The sequence below is a fragment of the Ictidomys tridecemlineatus genome, chromosome 6 (assembly GCF_052094955.1).
Source record: "Ictidomys tridecemlineatus isolate mIctTri1 chromosome 6, mIctTri1.hap1, whole genome shotgun sequence".
NCBI lineage: Eukaryota > Metazoa > Chordata > Mammalia > Rodentia > Sciuridae > Ictidomys > Ictidomys tridecemlineatus.
Window position 1 is genome coordinate 195513879 of NC_135482.1, and position 15682 is coordinate 195529560.

Here is a 15682-nt window from a genome sequence, read left to right on the forward strand (position 1 = left end):
TCATGATACAAAATGGCATTATACAGTATATTATACATAAAAATAAAAATAAATAATAAATAACAACACTGTACAATGGCCTATTAATGGAATGCACAATAGTTATCTTTTCCAAGTGTTTACATTTATTTACAGTTCTTTTACATGGATCTTAAAAACAGTCCTCCAAACAGTTTTGAGAGACATATGTAGTAATTCTAATTTAATTACAGAATAATTAATGGAATATAGTTGAGTTATCCAAAACTAGTCAGAGCTACAGCCAGCAAGCAGTTTAGAAGGTTTGATTTCTCTCCTTTGACCTCTAGCATTTTATTTTACAGACAGAAACAATTTAGTTTATTGGCTTGTGTGAGCCCACGTGTTGTCACTGGGAATTGAACCTGGATCCTGTGTGTACTAATGCTTTTAATCACTGACCTATATCTTAACCTCACTGTTATTTTTAAAAAATATAATTTTATTTTTCATCTAGAATTTCTATTTCTAATTTTATTTTTCATTTCTCTAGAATCAAGTCATTAAACAAAAATAGTATACAAATTTTCAAACATTTTTTAAAAATCTCTGCGCTAGTTAAAACAATTTTGAATGTTGAAATGCTAGTAAGCAGAAACAGGAGGTTGAGGTGTTAGTGTGGCATGTGTCTGGGAAATAGCACAAGTCATCTTAACAGTGGAACAGAAGTAAGGTTTGATGGACAGACAGACCTCAGCAGGAATGCTTTCTTCCACTCAGTGGAAGGAGAGGGTGTGGGCTTCACAGGGCCACCTGATCTAGACAATAGGGCCAACCACAGGCTGGGAATACTGATTCCTTCCTTCATTAGTGATGAACCCACTTCCTACCCATCATGTTATGTGATTTATATGAATTGTTTCAATTAATTATTCCAATAAATCTGTCTTGCCCATTTTATAGAAATGAAAACGGAGACTAGATTATCTCAGCAAGTAGAAGAGTTCAGACTGGGATTTTTTGTGTCAGAACTCTTCAAAGAATTGAGTAGCTTGGGTGTTGTAATGATTTCTCTCTGAAATGAGTGTTGATAGCTTGTCAGTTGCTACGTATGTAATAGTGTAGGTGAGCTGCAGACGGGGCAGGAACAGGACACCAGGAAGTCACTAGCTCAGAATTTGTGCTCTGTAGCATGGAAACCTAGTCCTGCACCTCCATCAGATCCCAGATGTGGCCTTAATCAGGGCTGGCTGGATCCTGCCACTAGAATTCTTACCCCATAACCAGCTCTCATTGAAGGATTTTGTCACCAATGAGAATCAGGCCACAGATCTGGGACTCTCCTGAGCTTACAGAATATGGTTCTCTTGATGTCCCATCGCCAATCAATATTTGTTTAGAGAGAAATTTAATTTCACTGTAATATACTACCTAATAGCAAAGTTGCCAGCAAGGACTACAACTTTTGCTTGACTGCAAATACCAGCAGCTACCAAATTCTATCAAAAGGGTTTTCTAGAACTAGCTTAGGACCACCAGCTTACAATGGAATTGGCAGCACACCCACACTCTTTGACAGGATGACTCAAAGGAGCAAGGTATCAGATGCTTCATTCTTCCAAAGTGTAGCTCCATCGAGACTATACTTATTTCAAAAGAGATCATTTTCTGAAGTCAATGCAGTATAAATGAGATCCTTGTGTCCGAACCATTTATAACGGGGAATTTTCTAATAGGTTGTCATTCACATATTTTAATACATTCTTTTCTATTATCAGGCTTTGGGTGTAATTACCACTTAATCAAATGTCGCCAAGTGTCCTGGATATTGTAATATATCAGGCTTGTGAATAATTTCAGGTTGATGAAACATGGCGATAGCCACACTGTTAAGACTTTTTACTGACTTGATCCTTGGAACTTCATATGCATTTTACTGCATTGACACACTTTTTCTTCCCTTGTCCTATTTGGGATTGCAATACCAGCATGCAAGTGGTTAATGGTTTCGTTTCCTTCAGTTCTAGATTATTGACCTCAACAGTCTCAGATATTAAAGGTATTTTGGTGAATCCATGCAGGTGACTTTGTACACACCTATGCCTTGATGTTACCTCTCTATAGAGGGTGCCACTTGGCATCCCTCAAATCCTAGTCATCGTCCTGATTAACTCAAAAGTGATTTCTCTCTTTCCTAAACACCCTTGTTCTTCTTCCACCTCCCCATCCCAACACATACACACTCACATGTGCACGTGTGCACATACACACACATATTGTTGTTTTACACATTTACATTCACTCCTGGCTACCTGCAGAGCTCTCTTCTAGAAGTATCACACTCTGTATTCAATGCCTGGCTTACCATAGGCACTGTGTAGTTCAAGACATGTTTTCTAAGCCTCTACAGTTAGGTACATAATTAGAAAAATCATATCTAAATTATTTTAACTTAAACTCAAAAGTCCCACCCAGCATCAGAAGCCTGTGCACAGATCATCTTCCCTGTCAGGAGCCACGGGACACTGAGGAAGGCTGTGCACACCTTTGGTGTCAGGTGACCTCCCACAGTGCACGAAGAACGGTCACACTGTCATTGCTAACCAAACAAACAACACACACCTCACGAGCCCTTTACCCAATCCTGGGAAAAAAAAATACTTGAATCTCATTTTCTTAAAAGAGGAAATAGAGGAAAACCTTGCAGTCCACAGCTTCAGCCCCTCCATTCAGGGTCACACATGACTATGGTGGCACTCATGTGTACTGGACTCAGACATATGTGGCTTTTTAAAAAATCAAACATTTTTTTGATTGAGAACCTTGAACAATCATGATTCCAATGCAAATCAAAAAGAGTTTCAGGGACAAGACACGTAGCAGCCAACATGTCTACCAAAAATATCATTTTAAACTAGAGGCATGTCTCACCAGTATGTGACTTTAGCATATTAGCTATTGTAATGAAATGTAGCAGAGCTTTGCAGTAGAGTTATGTTATCAAGGTCACAAGATGTGTGATATTCAAGGAAGAAAGTGTACCATAAATATAATGTGACCATTTACTTAATCTAAGTTAGTTAGGAGCTGAAAACAAGCCTTGTGAACTTTAAGCAGACAGATAATAAGAATGAAATATAAGGGACACTTAATTTGATTTGAATAAAAGAGATTAATCTTAATGCATGGAAATTGAAAACATTTTTCTAAAAATCCATGTAATGACTTAATAGCCAAATGGCATAGAAAGGAACGTTTTGCAGAAGTAATGACAACTTGATGTCATGTACCAAGAATTGCCATGTCCTGATACAGGTACATGTTTTGTCTAATTATCACCCTCCCATCTTGACTATTGCATCAAGGAAAGACACTGTCCTCACAGGTCTTATGGCAAAACTTCATCTTGTAAAATTTTAGACTGTTTCATTCCTCCTTGTCACTTTGGAGTATAGGAGTTGAACAAGTGAAGTTTGGGAGCAAGGAATTTGCTTTTTGCTCCAGAGACATCTTGGGTTCTAATGAAATCAAGGAGGGAATTCTTGGATAAGAGCACCTAGATGTTGCCGAGGTGGGCTCTGGGCTCCAGCTTTGCCCCCAGAAGGCTGCTGGGATTCGCTGTGTTGACCAAAGTCCCAGGGAGGCACTGCAAGTGTGCAGCCCTCAAACTCCAGTGCCTCTGACTGGAATATGGCCATCAAGCCAACATGAGAGGGCTGCAGCCCCAGAAGATGCAAGAGCTCACCTGGTCATCCTGGTTCTGAGAAGGGGAATCTGAGACTATCCATTTGATGTCAAAGGGGAAAGACAGTGAGAAATACATGGGCACCTCATCTGCATGAAGTCTGATACTATTTATAAATTCTGACATAATTGAATAGTCACATTTTATGTATGTATCTGATATTATGACAATATTACGATATTATGGGGAATAACATTCTGAATCAAACTAACTCTCATTTGATTCTCAATTAGAATGAAAATATATCAAGGTAACTATTAGAGAAAATGGTTACATTTATAATACAACATTAGAATATAGAAAAAAAGAAAGCCCAGTGTGTTTTGTGCTTTGAATGCATCATACTTCACCCCTTTGTCTTGAATGGCTTCCCACACGAGACTCCTGTGTTTTCAAGCCGTGGGGCTATGTCGCCATAGTTACCGAGGGATGCTGGAATAAGTGTGCTCCTAGAAATAATTGTTTCCTATTTGTGTACAAACAGCTGAACTGAATTTTTCAATTTTAAATGTGATCAGTCAGAATTCAAGCTCTGTCATGGAGAACATCGTAGAATGTTCAAACAAGAACAGAAATGAAGATTTATGCTAATAAAATTCTTTCAAAAAACATGAAACTATTTCTATCATTGTATCCCCTTGTAGTACCTCTTTTTTCTGCTTCTCTGTTGAGACTCTGTCGACCTGTCAATGAATAATTTTAATGGCTGACTGTATAACCTGCAGTATGAATTAAAGAAATGTACAGAAGCCCAGAATTTGAAAAAGACTTGTAGTAATTACAATATACATTTTGAATACTAGGAAAAGAGAAGAAAAGAAGATGCAGTTGTAAATAGTCATGTTTTCTACAGTGTTTCAAATCAACTTCAAGAAACAATACTGAATACTAAGCTGGAAGTCTTAGTTTTATAATACTGAATGAAACTGAAGTTGACAATTGTATGCTGATTTTATATTTGATACCTGTTTGGAGACATTTCCAACTTAGCCTGTTTTTTTGGTTTTTCTTCTGACACCCTTTTCAGGAATGTAATATTTTGAAGACTGGGAAGACCCAGACAATTTATTTATAAAATAGATAAAGGCTAAGTCCTTCAGAGGGGATGGGTTTATATGGTCTTAGTTTTCCCAGATGACAGGAACCACAGAGGGAACCAGAATCACCATCTCATTTAACATTCAGGAAACCGAGGCCCAGAAAAATCAAGTAACTTGCAGAAGTTCATATACTTCACTAGTAACAGGGCCAGCACTGGAATCCCCCGTCCAACAGTCTATCCAGGTACTTTCTCGACAGTTGATTCTAATACAAAGACTTTTAGATAGTTATGATCAGGATGTGGAACAGTTAGAACAGTTTATATATAATAGAAATACTTTTCTTTCAACTAATAATTAGGGGAGATTATTATGAATAGTTTTAAAGACTCAAAAAGGATCAGATATTTAGAATCAAAATGGTTCAAAAATATTTTCGTTAAACATCGCCATTTCCTATAACTCAGAATATTAACTTCTAGTTCCCTAAAGAACACAGATCCCAAAGGACATCAAAATAGTCAACAAAAAAGCAAGAGCAAAAGTCATTAAGCACTCCATGTCTATTATGTATGTTTTAAAAGAGAATTACTCATAAAGTGTTTCCCTTAGAAAGAAAATTGCCAGTAAATTTAAATTAAATTTCAATAAAAGAGCAATTCTTAGATAAGGACATTAATGCTCAGTTCCTGGAATTGAGCCTTTCAAATAGCCACATTTCTGTACATAAGACAATTAGCTTTTGAATACACAGATTTTGTTAAAGTAGCAATAAAGAGCACACTTTCAAAAGCATTCATTTACTGGCTCCATAACAACTTTGCAATGATCCTTCCCACCCCATTCAAATCACCCAGTTTGCAGAAGGGACAAAATGGCTATATTCAACCACTGTGCCACCTGGCATACAGATGGAGAATCTAAGCAGGAAGGGGATTCAATCAAAACTGTTTAAACGAAGACAAAAAGGAAATTCTGTGGAAGGGCAGCAAGCAGGCGGAGCAAACAGGAGAAGGTAACGTTTCCCTGGGGTGAGAGGTAACCTCCTAGGAGCTCCCACCAGCAGAGGAGCAGTTCCAGGGTGGAGAGACCTGGCTGGGTTTGGAACGCAGTGGACACTTCCCAGGGCAATGCAGGACCTGGGTGTGAATACAAGGCTGCCAAAGCCTGCTGCTCAAGCTGAATTCCCTCAGCATTCAAAAATAATTTAAAACCAATAAGACGTTAGTGCAATTCTATTTTTGACAGAAATGTGAAATAAAAGGTGAAAACCCAAGGAGTAGATTCTCCTTTCTGGTGGGACCAGGTAGCCAACGCTGAGTCACTGCTCAGAGGGAAATGCAGGGCTAAGCCCCCCAGCCCTGGTCACACCCACATCAGCCAGCCAGCACCTAGCCCTGCTTCCTGCCGGTCTGCTCACAGACCCCTCCTTTCACATGACCTTGATTCCTTAACACTGGACCCAGGAGCTGCAGTCTCGGACTCACCCTGAATGAAGCTCATCTTACTCTTGTCTTCCCCAGGAGGCACACCCCAGGCTTCTCGCCCCAGGAACACTAGACAGCACCTCAGCAGTACACCCCAGGGCCACCAAACAGTGAAACAGCAACGGGACGATGGGACGACGGGACGTGGAAAGCATGGCACCATGTGGGCTACCAAAAGGACACTTGCCCATAACAGGAGAGCTGTTTACGAGAGGCAGAGCGCCACTTTGGGCAACCTGGGCTGGCTGTGTACATGGCCAGGGACTCAAATTTCCCTTGCTCTGGGCATGTCTGTAGTGACTGTGAAAGTGCTCTGAGCAGTGATTTGGGGGTTACAAATACATCTTAAAAAGCAGGTGAATGCACAGCTACAGAATCAGCAAAAAGTGTGGACTGGCTGTGTCTGGGGCAAGTCTATCAGAAACTCATGTGCTGCAGGTGACTTCAAGGGGTTGCCCCATTAGAAAGCTTGCTGGTGCACAGATGCTCCAATGCTGAGCCAGTGTCAGCGTGGGCTGCTCCCTGCTCCCTTGTGGTCAGCAAGGGCTCCCCGTCCCTAGACAAGATGCTTCCTGTTGGCTGACACGGATGGTATTTTCCTTGCTATTCAAGAACTTACTGTGTTTGCAAGTTTCAGAATTTCTCACCGATGAATAATTCAGAGAAAGAATGTTATCTTTATTTTTGTGTATTTATTGTCCTGTAAGTTCCCTTAAATAAAGGGAATGTGTTCTATTCATTCATGCCACTGATTCATTCATGAAGTTATGTATGAAAGTCAAAGAGTGCCTCTGCGAATTTAGAAATACACATCTTAAAAGAAATTAAACATACATGATCTATTCCTGTTATATTTTAATAAAATGATGGCAGATCAAATTCAAGTTATTCATATTTTTTCAACAACATCTTTATTGAATATAGTACTAATAACATTACAATTTGCATAGAAGGATAGTATTATTTCTTTGGAGGATCTTCCTCAAATAGGAACCTTAGAGTATGCATATTATGAAAACGAATGCTTTCTTGGGGAATCTGATCATCTGATGTGCTCTTTTAGTTGAAAACAGCCAGCCCATGTGATCAAGGACAGAGGCCTCATTCTTGTCTCTACTTTCTTCTTTGCATTCTGAGCCTTTTCCGGCCCCTCCTTCATAAGATCTCTGCAATATTCCTTCACGTCTCCTTGGACTGGCTGGCTTTCTGTTGTATTGTTTGGGTATCGGGATGGAGCTGATCCCAGGGGCACTCCACCACTGAGCTACATCCCGGGACCCTTCCATTTCTTGTATTGAGACAGGGCCTCACTATGCTGCCCCGGCTGGACTCACATTTGGGATCCTCCTGCTCCCGTTCCTCAGGGAGGTGGATTACAGGCCTGTGCCACCAGAAGATTCTCTGAGGAACAGCCTTCAGGAGCTCACATGTGGTGAGGTTATTTTTCCAACTTCAAAAGTAAAAACTGGGGAAAAACTGTATTTAAAATTTGCAAACAGCTTTTTCTTATTCACAAAGAAGCTCTGGCTTACGTTGGTGCTATGTGTTTTTTTTATTTTTATTTTTATTTTAACTTCTTCAAATGCTTACATAAATCCAGTGCAATTATTCTCCTTCTATTTTGGAAGTGAATTATAATGAAGCGACCTGAACACCTGACTGAGGACAAAGGGCTTGGCTGTAATTGAGCCTCCCAGTTGCATTTTCTAGCTCTCCTCCCCAGCTCAGGTTTCAGATGGAGGCTTACTGCTAATCATAGGTGGTGAATTTTGGCAGTGGGGGCAGGGGTTGGATTTGCGATTTTGAGAGCTGTTGTCCCAAATGAGGAGAGGATAGGGCCATCCAAAGGTGCTTGGAGTCCTTGCAAATCTCCTCTGCACCAAGTCAAGATGAAGTCAGAGGATGGATTTGGGGAAAAGGCTGTTCTCCCATCTGTCATAAATCCCACATCCATGTTCTGGCATATCAGAGAAGCAGACTGTTCTTCTGCTAAAGAGCAATGAGAAGTGGCTTAACAGTAATTTCCAGGACACCATTGGAAAACCCCAGGAAGTTAAGATCAGTGGCCCAGACTCTATGAGAACATTCAGTTCCTCAGACCTTTAATAAGTGACACTCGACCACGTCTGTTGTGCACTGTCACTATAACAGCAGCACCCGAATCCCTCCTATTAGAGCTGATCAAGTGTTGTGAAGCTGTAACTAATCTGCAGTCCTCAGAGGAGCTAGAGGAAGTACACATGAGACCTATTAAATCTCACAGAGCAATGACCTTTTCCTTTCTTTCATCTAAAATGGAGCATTTCCTTTTAATTTTCTACCACTTTAAAAGCAATTTAAAAATCTCAGTTGTGAGGCATGTTTATGACTTGTTCCTGGCTATGTCCAAATCTGTAGCTTTTAGAATATAATTGTTTGCAATCTTTTTTTTTAACCTCAGGCAAGATCACTATGCTTTTTTTTTTTTTTTAAATTCTCTGGTCCACCATGATGTGGTGTCTTGCTTTGAATGGGTACCAAGCATGGCAGACAGCTGATGTAGAGATGGTAAGTTGCATTTACCTTGGTTTTCTGTACCTTGCTTTCAATGCTTTTCCCAAGTGAGATATGGGGATACATTTACTTTATGGGGTAAGGCATAATTTGAGGCATATTTTCAAGATTTTAACTAGTTCCCGTTTTTAGTTTTATAAATTACATCTTTCCAATTTTAAAGCTTTTTGCTTTTGCTTTTAGAAAATGCATCTTTCAATGAAACCAATAACTCTTGATTAATTTTTATAGCTTTCCTCTGTCTTGTAGAATTAGCGTCTTCTTACTATTTAAAAATCAAATAATAAATTAGTGAGTAGAAAAGAACCTACCAGAAGTTTCACATTCCAATTTCTAAAACATATATATCTACATAGGAGATTTTCTTGTTTTGGGGCTGCTCCCAGAGCAGCAGCCACTGATGTTCTAGAGTAATGTGCCTAGGCCATGCCCAGGAGAGCATGTTGTGTTTCCTGGCTCCCGAGTAGGTGACAAGTTGGGTGACCTCACTCACTGTGTTCTCCTCTTCTCTATCAGGAGCATCTGGATGTTCATATCGTGCAGCACAGAGCTATGAGTCAAGCTCATTATCAGTAGCAGTACTTTTTTTTTCCCTTATTATGAAATAATGCTGAATAAAATAAAATGAACAGGATGCCATGTTTCCCCAACCGTCTGAGACTCTTTGAAAGGGAGAAAAACAACTTAAGTTTATAAGTGAGCTTGGTTTGATGTGTCTCCAAGCTCTTTTGTTTCCCTTTACTTTACAGGAACAATAGAATCCCGACAGAAAATCAGGGACACCTTTTGTAGTGGTGGATTCTAATTAATATCAAGCAATTCATATCCAATTGAATTGCTTGATATTAATTAGAAAGTGAAAGAGATCCCTCGAGGAAAATAAGACAGGAATCTCTAGAAATCAGCACTGTTTTTTTTAATTCCAAATTAATGGTCTTTCTGAAAAGAAAATGTTTCCTTTCACTAAGATACACATCAGATGAACAGAGAGACAGAGTTGGTGCTGGGCAGGATGCCCATCATGGTGTGGCCTAGCCTTGGAATGTTACTGAGTGGCCAGACATTTCCGATAGGTCAGAAAGCCTAGGACCAACCTTCAAAATGCCAGGTGCTGGTGTGCTAGGTCTTCCTCCTGGAGCACCATAGAAAGTGACACTGGCCAGTCTTATGGTGGTGGACTATTTTGCAGCAAAGCCAGAATTTACTGTGTATGTTCGTCAGGACGGAGACTCGCTGCTATAGCCATATTGCTTTTGAATGTAACTTCTTTCTTTTTATTTTAAGTTAGTCTCTATCTTTTAAATTTTTTTCTATGCAATTCTCAAGGGAGAGAAGGTGACCTTTGGGACTCCTTGTGGGTTGCTGAGGGTCCGGGTCCTTGGTGCATGACATACTACCTGAGTGCAAGGGACACTGGAGAATATGAAGAGCTCTTGCCTCATGTCTGGTCCTTTCCTTACCCTCCCATCCCTTTCCTCCCTTAATCCTGGGAAAGCTATTTGAGGCCGTTATTATAACTATTTCCTCTGTAGAAAAGTCAAGATCTGAGAGCTGACCAACTTGCACAGAGAAAAGAATCAAGAAAAAAACTGTTGGGGGATTAGTGATCATTGATGCATCCAGCATAGCAGGGAGGAGACTCAGGGTCTGAGGAACTTGGGCAGCAGTCCTCAGAGCACCACTTAATAGTTTGGTTTTGAAATTGCTTCACTCCTCTCAGCCTCAACTGCCTTATCTGTGCAATGAAATAATAATACTGTCTCTGCAGATGGTTGCAAAATCTAAAAATAAATGTATGCACTTTCTGCCCTGTCATGCACATAATAGGAACTTTTGAAAAAATGTCCTGGTTACAGTTTCCTGGGAAAGCCTGACATTCACCAGTGATTGAAAACCTATTAAGTATAGCATGCCATATTTCATCCATTATATGGTGCATGCATTTGCATATTTTAACATCACTTAAATTGAGATGCTTCTTAGCAAAAACAGCTGCCTGAATTCAAAGACATACAGTATAATCCTCTTTTACTCCATTTAAGATAATAATGAAAAATCTTTGCTAAATTTGAATTCTTACTATGTGGTAAGTGTTGGGTATTTATTTGCTTGGATCATTTGACCTAATTCTCTCAATAACTAAAGAGTAGAATCCCTTTATATAAGAGGCTGAGTACATTTGACATGGTGGGTATGTAGAGAGAGAGCTAAAGTCCAAGTACATGTGAGGTAGAATGCCATCTTAGGAAAGTGTTTAACCTTTCACCTTCCTCCAATGAAATAATATAAACATATTTTTTCCACAAAATCACTGTGCTTGTGCTTTGAGATTAAGACATAACCTCTGCTTCCAGCCTCCTGCCTGCCTTTGAATATTGACTTTGTTACTTGCTGCATATGCAACCTTGGGTATTGACCTAATATCTTTCGGTTTTGATTTTCCCACATGCAAAGTGAAGATAATAATTGAACACCTCCCAGTATGTTATAAGGATTAGATATATTAATATTGTGCAAAGCTCTCTCTGTCACTTACTAAGCCTTGCTTAAGATTAGCTACTATCATGACTAAATAATATGTTTTTAAGGTTTAAAGAAAAATTTGTTTAAAATGTATCTGATGCAGGCTGGGGATAAAAGTCAGTGGCAGAGAGCTTGTCTAGACTAGGCGAGGTCCTGAGTTCGAGGTCCAGCATTGCAAAAACAAAGAAACTGACAAAAAAAAATTAAAAGGAAACTATCTGATGCTGTGCAGTGCAGGACCTCTTTGACACATGTAATTTTGGAAAACATAAGTAGAGAACAGAGTTGGGTTTTAAATTCACTATATTTAATGTGTGTATCATAAGTATATCTTAAATGGGCGAGGCATCTAGGAACCAGAATGAAATGATTTGCAATCTATGTCATAAGTTTTTATCTTGTTTGTGTCCACAGACCTCTCACTGGTCACTGAGGCAGAAGGTGGAATGCTGGGGGTGCCCTAGCCCACCTGCTGTGGCAACGGTCCTCACACCTTAGGTGCATATGGGTCACCTGGAGAGTTGGATAAATACAGAATACTGTGCGACCTGGGGCCTGAGCATCTGCACTGTATCAACCCTGAGTCAATACTCATGCTGCTGGCTTATGGACCACACTTTGAGAAGCACTGGCCTCAGAATCCCCAAGGATGCTGTATAAAAATCAGAGTCAAAGGAAACAAAGAAATGGGTGTTTGATGGTAGTCATGACATAGGGGGACACATGTAAATTTGGGGAAGCTGGAGGGTTTAGTGGCCTTGAACAAGCCATTTTTTAGCCAAATGTGATTCTATCACAAGCCATTTCTTAGCTCTCTGCTAAGGTGAACATCAATAGGAATATTATTCCATGGATCTGCTGTTTGCACACATACGAACACATATACATGTGTCAATAATATCTATATCTCTCTATATAAATGTTTGCATATGTATATATGCAAACATTTCCAAATTGTGATGCACTATACATTTTATCTTAATCCTTAAAAAAATAATATTTCCCTCTCAATTCTTTCACATTTTCTATTCCTGGGTGAGTGAATGTTAGTTGGAAAGTTTCAGGAAAATTATTGTTACTGTCCAGTTTTTCCTTCTTCCAAGTGACCTTTCCTCAAGCGCCCATTCATGCTAGATATCAGCAATGACTCCAGCAGCATTGGGGCTGAGGACAACAGGCCTAACTGTGTCAACTGAGAAACACAGAGGCTGCTGAACTGACGAAGGTGTTGTGCGTGAGCCTCCCTTGGCACAAACCCTTAGCCAAGAGAGCTGAGCTCCTGTGCAGTGGAGAGTTTCACTTTCATGGTTGACAACATAGGACACAATTCAGTTGCATAATAAATAGCTTCTGCAGAGTAAGATGAACTGTGTGTGCTTATGTGTGTTTGTGTGCACATGTACAACCACTTAATGGACTATGTCCTGTTAAGAATGTGGAATCTAGAGCCAGAGTTTCTGAGTTCAGAGTCTTCTCACTTATAGCTTTGTGACCATGGGAAACCTACTTAGCTTCTCTGTGCTTTCTTTTACTTCTATGTAAAATGGTTGAAATAATATAATATGTGGATGTGGAGAAGATTTATTATCTATAATGTATATGTATATATATATATAAAAATTTGTATATAATTTTGTATATATTATCTGCATAATTTTATATATGTATATATTTGCAGGTCTATAAATGTGTATATGATATATACATTAAATAGAGTTTATGCCATCATTTCTTGATATCCATGAAGAGTTGTTTCCAGAACACCCACAGATAACAGAATCCATGGATGTTCATGTCCTTTATATAAAATGTACAAAATACAGAAAGAGAAAAGCAAAAAAAAAAAATGAAAAAAATAATAAATACAGTAAATTAAGTACTGTTTGTTTTAGGCCAAGGGAAAAAAAAAGAAAAGAAAATTAACAAAAGAATCAAATAGTAATAAGCATGTTGTTAAGTATATCTTAATTGTGTGAGTCCTCTATTAAAGTGTTATAAAATATTTAAAAGCCCTCAGGATGTCAGTAGGATGTGAGAATAGGAATTCCTAGTCCTTGTTTCCATAATAATATAGCAAACCAAACACCTCTGTGAGAACCCCAGAGAGCAGATGAGGTGCAGGACGCTGGGCAGGCACAGAGAGACCAGCCATGTGGAAGAGATGCACAGCCTCAAAGATTCCATGCATGGCCTTGGGAAGCTAAAGTAGGCTGGGGAGATGTCAGAGAAGAATGATGTTTAAAATAATGGAAGTTATAAATACAGAAAAGGCAATGTAAAAGGAATCAGGGCATGTCGACATAGAAAAAGCAGTGAAACGAAGAAAAGCAACAAGAGATGAAAAGAGGGAAAAAATAGCTACAAGCTAAGACAGAAAACAATTAAAAATGTTAATAATACATTCCTTTCTACCAATAATTGTGTTAAATGTAAATGAATTAAACTTACCCATCAAAAGACAGAGCAGCTGATAAGAATAAAAGACACAACTCTAGTTGTCGATAGATTCATCTTAGATGCAGAGACACATGGGCTGATGGTGCAAGGAGGGTGGGAAAGAGTTCTTCCACACACACGGGAAACAAGAGGGCAGATTGGCCATGCCTATACCACTCATGGTAGCCAGAAACTAGCAAGTGACCAAGAGGGTCAGTATATGATGGAACAGCTCAATTCAACAGGAAAACGAAATGATTAGAAATGCATATGCATCTAACATCAGATCACCCAAATGTCAGCAGCAGACATCGGCAGAATTAAAGGGGCAATGGTCAGTAGCACAGAGATAGTAAGCGATGTCAACCCCCCTCCCCCCAGCCCCGTCAACAATGGAGAGGACAATCAGACAGAAGACCCGCAAGGAGACAGAACAGGGAAACCCAACCAATGGACCCCACAGGTGCATTCAGAACTCTCAACCAAATGGTAATAAGGTGCACCTTTCCTCAAGGGCACAGGGTGTTCTCCAGACCATGTTAGGCCACAAAACAAGCCCTGAGAAATTCAAGACAGTCGGAATCCTACCAACTATTAACCACAATGGAATAAGAGTTGAAGTCAACAGAGATTCACAAATATTTGAAAATAATACTACACACACTAGAGCAATAAATGAATTAAATAAAAAAGGGGGAAATTAGAAATGAAAAGGGAAAGACAACATACTGAAATGTATGAGATGCTGCAAAACAGTACAAGGAGTGAAATCAAGAGCACAGAGTACGATTCAGTGTAGAGAGTGAGAAAGAAGAAAGATCCCAATCAAGCAATCGAACTTCACCTTTCAAGGAACTAGGAAAAGAAGAGCAAACTGAACACAAAGTTAGCAGAAGGGAGGAATGAGGCGTAGAGCAGAAATTTACAAAAAACATGAATAAAAAAATCGATGTTTTATAGCTACAATTAAAAAACACTGCTCCACTGATTAACAACAAGATTCGAGTGACTATAATCAGAAATGGAAGAGGTGACATGACAATTAGCGCCCCAAAATAAAAGAAATGAGACTGTCATCAGTATGTGTCACCAGGTTGGAAACCTAAAGACATGGAAAGATTCTTATATACACAGAGTACCAAGCCTGAACTGTGAAAAAGCAGAAAATCTGAACAGGCCCCATAATGAGTAAGGAGGCGACATCAGTAACCAAGAATTTCCCATCAGATAAAAGTACAGGACTAGATGGCTTCATTGAGGAATTCTATGAAGTATTTGAAGAATTGTCAATACTTCTCAAATTGCTCAAAAATGTAAAGAGAAAGGGAATCTTTCAGATTTATTTTATGAGGCGAGCATTATTCCAATTTGAAAGTCATACAAAGATACAATAAGGATGGAAAATTAGAGACCACATTACTGATGAATACTATGCAGATATTCTCAATGAAATAATCACAAGTCAGATTCAAAGTATGTTGAAAAGGGGCTGGGGATGTGGCTCAAGCGGTAGCGCGCTCGCCTATCATGCATGTGGCCCCGGTTAGATCCTCAGCACCACATACAAACAAAGATGTTGTGTCTGCCAAAAACTGAAAAATAAATATTGAAATTCTTTCTCTCTCTCTGTCTCTCTGTCTCTCTGTCTCTCTCTCTCTGTCTCTCTCTCTCTCTCTCTCTCTCTCTCTCTCTCTCTCTAAAAAATAAATAAAAAATAAAACAAAGTATGTTAAAATGATCATAAAGCATGGCCGGCCCGGCTTTATTCCTGACACACATGGATGGCTTAACATACAGACTTCAATAAATGTTATTCACCACATTAACAGAAGAAAGGGCAAAAATCGCATTATCACCTCAACTGATGCAGAAAAAGCATCTGACAAAATTCGACACACAGTCATGACAAAGACAAAATGCCCAACAACCTAAGAATAGAA

General features: G+C 39.3%; 1 protein-coding gene and 1 long non-coding RNA gene across 3 annotated transcripts in view; one reads left to right on the forward strand and one right to left on the reverse strand.

The window, feature by feature from the left end:
* The window catches only part of Nalf1 (NALCN channel auxiliary factor 1), a 552008-nt gene that overhangs the window by 113405 nt on the left and 422921 nt on the right, over positions 1-15682 (reverse strand). The gene's annotated exons all lie outside the window — the stretch shown is intronic.
* LOC144365215 (uncharacterized) lies at positions 7241-13034 on the forward strand. The gene is made up of 2 exons (XR_013423521.1): positions 7241-8777; positions 11721-13034. It is a non-coding gene; the product is annotated as an uncharacterized LOC144365215 (long non-coding RNA).